At 43.8% G+C, this 9,044-nt stretch overlaps 1 non-coding gene across 1 annotated transcript; it reads left to right on the top strand.

The window, feature by feature from the left end:
- Positions 1-8,313: 8,313 nt before the first annotated feature.
- LOC145033136 (small nucleolar RNA R71) lies at positions 8,314-8,420 on the top strand. The gene has a single exon (XR_013677376.1). It is a non-coding gene; the product is annotated as a small nucleolar RNA R71 (small nucleolar RNA).
- Positions 8,421-9,044: the final 624 nt, after the last annotated feature.

The following is a 9,044-nucleotide window of genomic DNA, read 5'->3' as shown; positions in this document are numbered from 1 at the left end:
TCGAAGTATATAGATATGGGGCTTCCTGGACTTTCACATATACTATTACAGGGGTTTTTAAACACTTATAACAACACTATAATCTAACAATTCCTTAAATGGGTTTCCTAAACCCTAAATTCGCATACAACGTAAAAGCTACAGATTGTGATCCGAAGATTACCTGGAAACATTTTCCCTGCGTCCCCAACCTCCAGTACTCGACTCCTTGGACTTCCTTCGATCACCACCTTGCCCCTCCTTGTCTAACAATCTCTTCAAGCTTCCTCTAGCCCTCACTCTTGCTCCAGATGCCCACAAACTCCCAAGGTATCTTCAATCGGCCAAAAGACGCGACATGACGGCCATAAGATCATTATATACGATTCAGAATCGAAACGGCTAGGGTTCAGCTGAACAGCGTTGACTCGCCGAGTCCCTATTTGGACTCGCCGAGTCCAGTCGTGTATCTGCGACCAAGACCTTGGCCCTACTCGGCGAGTCATGCACCAACTCGCCGAGTCCCCTCCTAAATGTGCCCCAAAAATAATTTAAAGAAATACCTGAAATTCCGGGCTGTTACACTAAGTGTTCTAAGATGTGACTAACCCCCTACCCCACACTTATTTTATGCAATGCCCTCATTGCATATTATAACAACTAAAAAAAATGCAAATAGAGAGAAAGTTGGAACAAACTCCCCGGGGGTAGCAGTCGCTAGGTTGACACTCTCTTCTTCAACTCCTTCTTCTAGTGACTTTAACCATGGGAACAGCTCATCCATGGCACGGGTGTCATACGTCTCGTGTGGTTGATAGCTCGAAAACTCCAAGGAAAAAGGGTTGTTGCACAATCCTCAGTAGTAATTCATAAAGAATGTATGAATGGTGCAGAAAAAAAATAGGCAGAACAAATCAGAAACTCCTCCTGCAGCAGGCTACTCGGCGAGTAAGCGATCAAACTCGGCGAGTAGAACTCGTTGGCAAAGTAGTTCGTGCAGAAGCAGATGTACTCGCCGATTAGTATTAGTGCACTCGGCGAGTAGAGCGTATAGTTCCAGAATTTTTTTTGAACCGCTGTCTCTCTTTACTCTAGTGTTGACATGTAAATATAAATGTACTCTCCAGTAAACTTCCTAAGCAGTAACACTTCAATAAACTCTCGATTCGTACGGACTCGATCCTAGGAACAAGACTCCATAAGCACTCATAAAGATTCTCATTCCTCTCTTGACCATTCCTAAATAGCATGCTTCCTAGCTTCAATACCTGAAAAGAAAACTAAAAGTAACACTAATATTCCAACCACATAGCCAAATTCAACATGTCCACAATGGTCTTAAAACAAACATCATAATCAAACAAAACAAAAGCAAATAAAATCTTCATTCTTCCTCTTCCATCCCGACTCCTCCAGCTCCACTACCTCCTTCTCCACCCCTTCTTCGCATCCTTTCGTCCCAATCCATAATGTAAGGATAGCCGGGTCCCGGTCGCGGGGCAATATGCATTTGTTGGAAAAGATAGTCGAAGGATTGATTGGTGTAATTAACCCCTCGCCCTATATCATCCAAGTAGCATCGATATTCCACTTGGTTCCATCCCTCGTTATCCTCCACCGGAATAACCGGTGGGTCTTCTCGTACCCGCTCGTTTCTCGGCCTAACCCGCCTTCTCGGCTCCTCGGGGACCGCCGGCTCATCCTCATTCGGGATAGTAAAAGAATCACCAAATTTTTCCACTATCCGAGCCCTCCTATAAAGTGCAGTGTTGAACGGAGGAGGGTGGATAATCGTTAGCATTTGAGCTTGCGGCAATTCCAAGATCCCAAATGATCTCGCAAGCCGAGTAATGAACATGCCCCCATTGATCTTCGAGTTTACTTTCTCCTTAACCGCTCCCTCCGCAAGAAATTTAGCAATGCAATATGGAAGGTTGCAGAAGACATCGGGAGTGATAATACTCCACAAGTAAAAGATATCAAGGGTGGGCACTTTATCCCCATCCTTCCGCATGTTGATCGTGCTTGCAACGAATCGGTGAATGAGTCGATGGATTGGAGAACGGATATGACCTTCTTGAGCAGTAGAAGGTATGTAGACCCGGTTAGCAATTGTACTCCACCATGTCGACGCCACCACCCCCTCGGGAAGTTCTTTGTGGGTATTCTCCAAAAAGGCTTCAAAGTATTCCGTCATCGACATGTCTTGATCGTAGATGCCAACCGCCAAGAGAACTCAACCATGCTGCATTGTCGCAGCTCTCCTCCCAAAGAAAACGAGATCGTGTTTGGATTGTAATACTCACTACCACCTCGGAATGAAATGGTAGCAAAGAATTCCCAACACAACTCCGCGTAGACTGGCTCTTGGATTTTAAACAATTGCAACCAACCATCACAAGTGATGTTGGCATAACCCAAGTTACAATCTTTCACCAAATATGGAGTAAGTTCCTCTTCCAAGCCGATATTGCCCATCCATCCCCAATCCACTGTAGTGGGCAGGTGGATTTCTTTCTGTCGCAGCGCTTCCAACCTGTTTAGGGCTCGAGTTTTGGAGGATTTGGAGGTGATTTGTTGAAAGGCTAACCATGGCATATCACCATGGCCTCCTCCACGTGATGACTGTCCTCTCCTTGCCATGCTATCTGCATAAACATACCAAAAACACAGCAGCAAACAACACCCCATAATTAAAAACAGGAAAAATTTTCATCTTTTTGGAACCTACTCGCCGAGTACACGAACATACTCGCCGAGTAGTATGAACATTCTGACAGATCGAGATCGGATCTGTGTAATCTATGTAATAGTCCAATTTGTTCATAGGGTTTTGTTGTAATTGTGTATCTAACCATAGATCTTGAAGAAATTACTCCAAATAACCTCTAATTCATGAGTAAATCAAAACCCTAAAAATTGGGAAAAACTCCCCAAATCCGAAATCATACCAAATATGGGGAGATATGTGATAAAGATTGGACCTTTCATAAAATTAAAGGGTAAAAATGTTACCTTGTTGCTTGAATGAAGAGAAAGAAGAAGAAAATTGAAGATATCTTGAAGAACCCTTGAGATGCGGCTGAGAGGATATGCTCGGCGGGTGTGGAGATGAAATGATGAATAATAATAATTTTTACAGGTTTTAATTTACTGGGTTTGAACCGGCTACTTGCCGAGTAGAATGGATCTACTCGCCGAGTAGACACGCGTGTTATCGACTTTTGGATATAAGTGAACATTTACTCGCCGAGTATAGCCGATATACTCGCCGAGTAGATGTCTCAGGTTGAAAAAAATTTTAAATTTGCCAATTTTACTATATGAATTCCTTTGTTTAGCCTTTCCACCCCACACTCACAGTATAGCTTGTCCTCAAGCACTTAGAGAAGTAGAATAAATGAAGAAGAATGAAAAAAAAACAATATGCAAAATAGAGAAAAGGAAAGAAAATGCAAACGTGAAACTCGGGTTGCCTCCCGAGAAGCGCTTCTTTTGATGGAGTCATTAGCTGGACTCCACCCCGTCTACGTGTTTGCGATTCCGCACAGTAGCAGCTCCTCCAATCCTTCATTGCGGGGGACTCCTTCTTCATATTTCTTCACTCTATGACCATTGACTTTAAATGGTGTGCCATCTCTTGAGATCAATTCTATAGCCCCGTGAGGAAACACCGTCTTGACCAAAAAGGGACCATCCCACCTTGATTTGAGTTTGCCCGAGAAAAGTTTTAATCGGGAATTGAAAAGTAGTACTTTTTGGCCTTCATGGATGTCTTTGCTTTTGATTCTTTTGTCATGCCATCTCTTGGTCTTTTCTTTATAGAGCCGCGAACTAGAATAAGCCTCATTTCGGAGTTCTTCAAGGGCATTCATTTGCATTAGACGGTTGGTCTTCAATTCTTCCATGTCAAAGTTGCACCTCTTTAACGCCCAATATGCCTTATGCTCGATTTCAACTGGTAAATGGAATTGCTTTCCATAAACTAACCTATATGGTGTAGTACCAATAGGTGTTTTGAAGGCGGTACGAAATGCCCATAACGCGTCATCCAATTTATCCGACCATTCCTTGCGGTTTCTTCCCACCGACTTCTCTAGAATACGCTTCAAGGCTCGATTGGTCACTTCCGTTTGTCCACTCGTTTGCGGGTGGTATGATGTGGAGAACTTATGGGTTACCCCATATTTCTTGAGCACCTTTTCCAATTGATCATTGGCAAAGTGTGTGCCCCGGTCACTAATTAGGGCCTTCAGAACACCAAACCGGGAGAATAGTTTTTTTAAGAATCGTACCACTACCCGGCCGTCATTTGTAGGTAAAGCCTGCGCCTCCGCCCATTTCGAAACATAATCTACCGCCACTAGGATGTACTTGTTTCCTTTGGATGTGGGAAATGGTCCCATAAAGTCAATGCCCCACACGTCGAACACCTCACACACTTGAATGCTATGTTGTGGCATTTCATTACGAGATGAAATGTTTCCCACCCTTTGACAAGCATCGCATTCTTTGACATATTGGACTGCATCTTTGAAGATTGTAGGCCAATAGAACCCAATGTCAAAGATCTTCTTTGCGGTATAGTGTGCTCCATGATGTCCTCCCGTGGGCCCGCTATGGCAATGTTCTAGTATTCTTCGACTCTCCTTCCCGAACACACATCTTCTTATAATTCCATCCGCACAGCTTCGAAAGAGGTATGGATCGTCCCAAAAGTAATATTTGATCTCCGCAAAGAATTTCTTCTTTTGCTGACTACTATAATCCTTCGGGACGTAATTAGTAGCTAAATAGTTAGCTATGTCTGCGAACCATGGCTCCTCTCCCACAGACACCATAATGTATTCATCCGGAAAGTCGTCTCCATCCTTATCTTCTTGCAATTTCAGGTTCTCGAGCCTAGATAAATGATCGGCCGCTACGTTCTCCATTCCTTTCTTATCTCGTATCTCTATGTCGAATTCTTGAAGAAGCAGCACCCATCGTATTAGTCTTGGCTTGGCATCCTGTTTGGAAAACAAATACTTGATAGCCGAGTGGTCAGTAAAAACAGTGGTTTTAGATAAAACCAAGTAAGGGCGAAACTTGTCAAAAGTGTAAACTACGGCTAACAGTTCTTTTTCAGTAGTAGTATAATTCTCTTGGGCAGGATTTAAGGTCTTGCTTGCATAATAGATGGGTTGAAAGTGCTTATCAACCCGTTATCCAAGGACCGCTCCTAGTGCATAGTCACTAGCATCACACATGATCTCGAAGGGTAGGTTCCAATTTGGTGCTATAATGATCGGGGCATTATTTATTTTTCCTTTAGAAAGTCAAATGCCTCTAAACACTCTTTAGTAAAATTAAAGGGTGCATCTTTTAGTAATAATTGTGTTAGAGGTTTCGTGATTTTGGAAAAATCTTTTATAAAACGCCGGTAAAAACCTGCGTGTCCCAAAAAACTTCTAATGCCCTTCACATTAGTTGGTAGGGGTAATTTAGCAATGGTGTCTATCTTTGCCCGATCCACCTCAATTCCCTTTTTAGAGACCTTATGTCCTAAAACTATACCCTCCTTAACCATGAAGTGACACTTTTCCCAATTGAGGACCAAGTCGGTTTTCTCACATCTAGCAAGCATTAAGTCAAGATTTGTGAGGCAGTCATTGAAAGAAGATCCGAATACAGAAAAGTCATCCATAAAGACCTCCATGAATTTTTCCACCATATCATGGAATATGGCGGTCATGCACCTTTGAAATGTCGCAGGTGCATTGCATAGTCCAAATGGCATGCGTCTATAGGCGAAAGTCCCACTGGGGCATGTAAAGGTGGTCTTTTCTTGGTCCATTGGGTCTATGGGTATTTGGAAATACCCTGAAAACCCATCTAAAAAGCAATAGTAGCTATGGCCCGATAGTCTCTCTAACATTTGATCTATGAAAGGAAGGGGAAAATGGTCTTTGCGAGTGGCATTGTTTAGCTTTCGATAATCGATGCACACTCGCCAACCGGTTACCGTTCGCGTTGGAATTAACTCGTTCTTTTCATTGGTAATGACCGTCATTCCTCCCTTCTTGGGCACCACTTGGACCGGACTCACCCATGGACTATCGGAGATGGAGTAGATGATTCCTGCATCCAAAAGCTTGACCACCTCCTTCTTGACGACTTCTTGCATGTTCGGGTTTAATCGTCTCTGATGTTGCACCACCGGCCTTGCTCCTTCTTCTAAATTGATTTTGTGAGAGCAGTAGGATGGGCTTATTCCCTTGACGTCAGAGATGCTCCATGTGATGGCTCTTTTCCTTTTCTTCAACACGCGCACAAGTTCCTCCTTTTCCGTCTTGGATAGGTCCGAGGCTATGATCACCGGCTTCTGATTTCCTTCTTCCAGAAAGGCATACTCCAGATGGTCAGGTAGTGTTTTGAGCTCCAATTTGTTGTGCATAGTGACGGACTCGCCGAGTGCAGGTTTGGTACTCGGCGAGTTGGTGGCGGCATTCACGACTTTTGGCTTTTCTTCAGATGTACTCGGCGAGTAGATCGGGTCTACTCGGCGAGTAGGGCTTTCAGCTTGGTTCTTTATTTCTTCATACTCCGCTTCTTCCAACAGTCTTTCAATCTCTAATAAGTCCTTTTCTGGATCAAATACTTCTTCCAAAGCTGCAAACTTGCTGGAATCTTCAGGTATGTCTTCTTCCAATAATTCGTCAAGCATGTCGATTGAGAAAGCCGTCGTCACTACTCCTTGAGTACTTCATGGCTTGGTCTACCCCGAATGTCACTGAATCGTCCCCAACTCACAATGTGAGCTTAGAATCTCTCATGTCTACAATAGCGCTAGCGGTGTTGAGGAAGGGCCTTCCAAGGATGATTGGCACTTGCGGATCCGTTTCCATGTCGAGAATGATGAAATCAGCCGGGAAGACAAATTTGTCTACTTTCACTAGCAAATCTTCACAAATGCCTCTTGGGAAAGTAACAGTCTTGTTTTCCAAATGAATTGCCATCCGAATTGGCCTTGGCTCCGGGAGGTCTAGCTTCTTAAAGAACGAGTATGGCATAAGGTTCACACTTGCTCCAGAATCAGCTAAGGCATGAATTGCAGCTAAGTTGCCAAATTGGCAAGGCAAAGTTAACCTCCCCGGATCACCCTTCTTCTTTGGTAATTTGTTTAGCATTGCGGCGGAGCAATTCTCATTAAGTACTACCTTCTGCACTTCCTCCATCTTTCTTCTATTAGTGAGGAGTTCCTTAAGGAACTTTGCATACTTGGGCATTTGCATGACGGCTTCAATGAAAGGAATATTGATTTGAAGAGTTTTAATATGATCTAGAAACTTCTGATATTCCTCTTCCTGCTTCTCTTTCTTGGCTCGGGCTGGGTATGACATTGGAGGCTGGTATGGTTTCAAGGGTGGCTGTTCATTTGTTTTAGCAGAGGTACTCGCCGAGTCCATCGGTCCTACTCGGCAAGTAGGACTCTCAGATTGTGAGTGTTGGTTTTCGACTTGCTCTTCCGTTCCTTCCTTCTGTGAGTCCTTGGTTGCTTCAGTTCGAATGGGGGCCATGGGAGTAATAATCTTCGCACTTCTTGTGGTAACAATATTTACTTGTGCGCCTCGTGGGTTGTTCTCGGTTTTGCTAGGAAGCTCACCCGGTGACCTTTGGTTTAGTTGTTGAGCAAGTTGCCCAAGCTGCATTTCTATGTTGTGGATGGATGCTTGCTGGTTCCTGAGCATTGTTCTTGTTTCTTGGATAGCAGCATCGTGGTCACTATGTCTTTTCTCGGAAGCGGCCACAAATTTAGTTAGCATATCTTCCAAGCTTGGCTTCTTCTCTTGCACCGGCTCCTCCTTTTGGTAAAAGCCTCTCCCTTTTTGTCTGTACTTCTCCTCCTTGGCCTTCTTGTACTCTTCGTAAGGCAGCCACTCCTTCTTTTGTTTGCGCCAGTCCTCATCATACCGGTCACGGCTCGAATAACATACTTGTGCCTTTTTGTTTCCGTTCTCATCCAAATCGCAATCTCTAGTGAGGTGAGGTCCATTGCAATTTTCGCAACCCACACGTATGGCATGGATAGTTTGATCCATTTTGTCCATTCTCCTATCCATGGTTTTTAACATGTCCATGACCGCCGATAGATCTTCAGTAGCAGCGTATGCGGCTCCCCTCGTGACATCATTCCTAGGGTTGTGGTATTCTCTAGAGTGTTTAGAGAATTCTTCAATCAATTCTTTAATCACCGGGGGTGGCTTCTTTGTAAGTGGGCCTTGTGAGTCTAGCAACTGCCGGGTCGTGACATTGACTCCATCATAAAAGATGGAAACTTCTTGCTGGCTGTTTAGATCATGGTGTGGGCAATTTCGTAGCAGACTTTTGTACCTCTCCCATGCTTCATATAATGACTCTCCAGCTTGTTGTTCAAAGTTTGCAATGGCCTTCTTGAGTTTGGCTATCTTGGATGGTGGGCAAAAGTGATCAATAAATTCTTCCTTCATTCTGGCCCAAGTAGTGACTGACCCGGGAGGAAGTGATTTGAGCCAGTCTTTAGCAGCACCCTTGAAGGTTACCGGAAGCATCCGAAGTAATTGAGTTTCGCGGGTTACATTTGGAATGTTGAAGTAATCAGCAACATCATTTACTTCATCCAAATGTGTGTAGGCATCTTCATGATCCTTCCCATAGAAAGGTATTTCCTTGAGTGAAGCTAGGATATGACCTTTTAGCTCGAAGGTGGTAGTTGCGGGAATTGCGGGTTGCACAAGTCCTGGGCCATGGTCGTCGCGCATCCTCTTCTTCCATTCTCCCATGGGAATTTCATCAATGTTAGCCATAGTGAATGCTAACTCTTCCTCCGATTCGGTTTCTTGTTCGTACGTTGCCTCCTCTTCTTCCTCGGTTTCGTATCCAATATCTTCTTGAATTTACGGCGCCAAAAACTTGATGTGTGTAAATTCAACTAGTTTTATCCCTACGTTTTATTAATAATTTGAGCACACAAAGGCAGTGAACCTGTCTTTAAGTGGTATAGATTGATAAGTAAGGTATCGAACTCAGGGAACGACAATTAAACT

The sequence above is a fragment of the Lactuca saligna genome, chromosome 2 (assembly GCF_052625555.1).
Source record: "Lactuca saligna cultivar CGN05327 chromosome 2, ASM5262555v1, whole genome shotgun sequence".
NCBI lineage: Eukaryota > Viridiplantae > Streptophyta > Magnoliopsida > Asterales > Asteraceae > Lactuca > Lactuca saligna.
The sequence above is the reverse complement of the archived record's forward strand: the minus strand, read 5'-3'. Positions and strand labels throughout refer to the sequence as shown.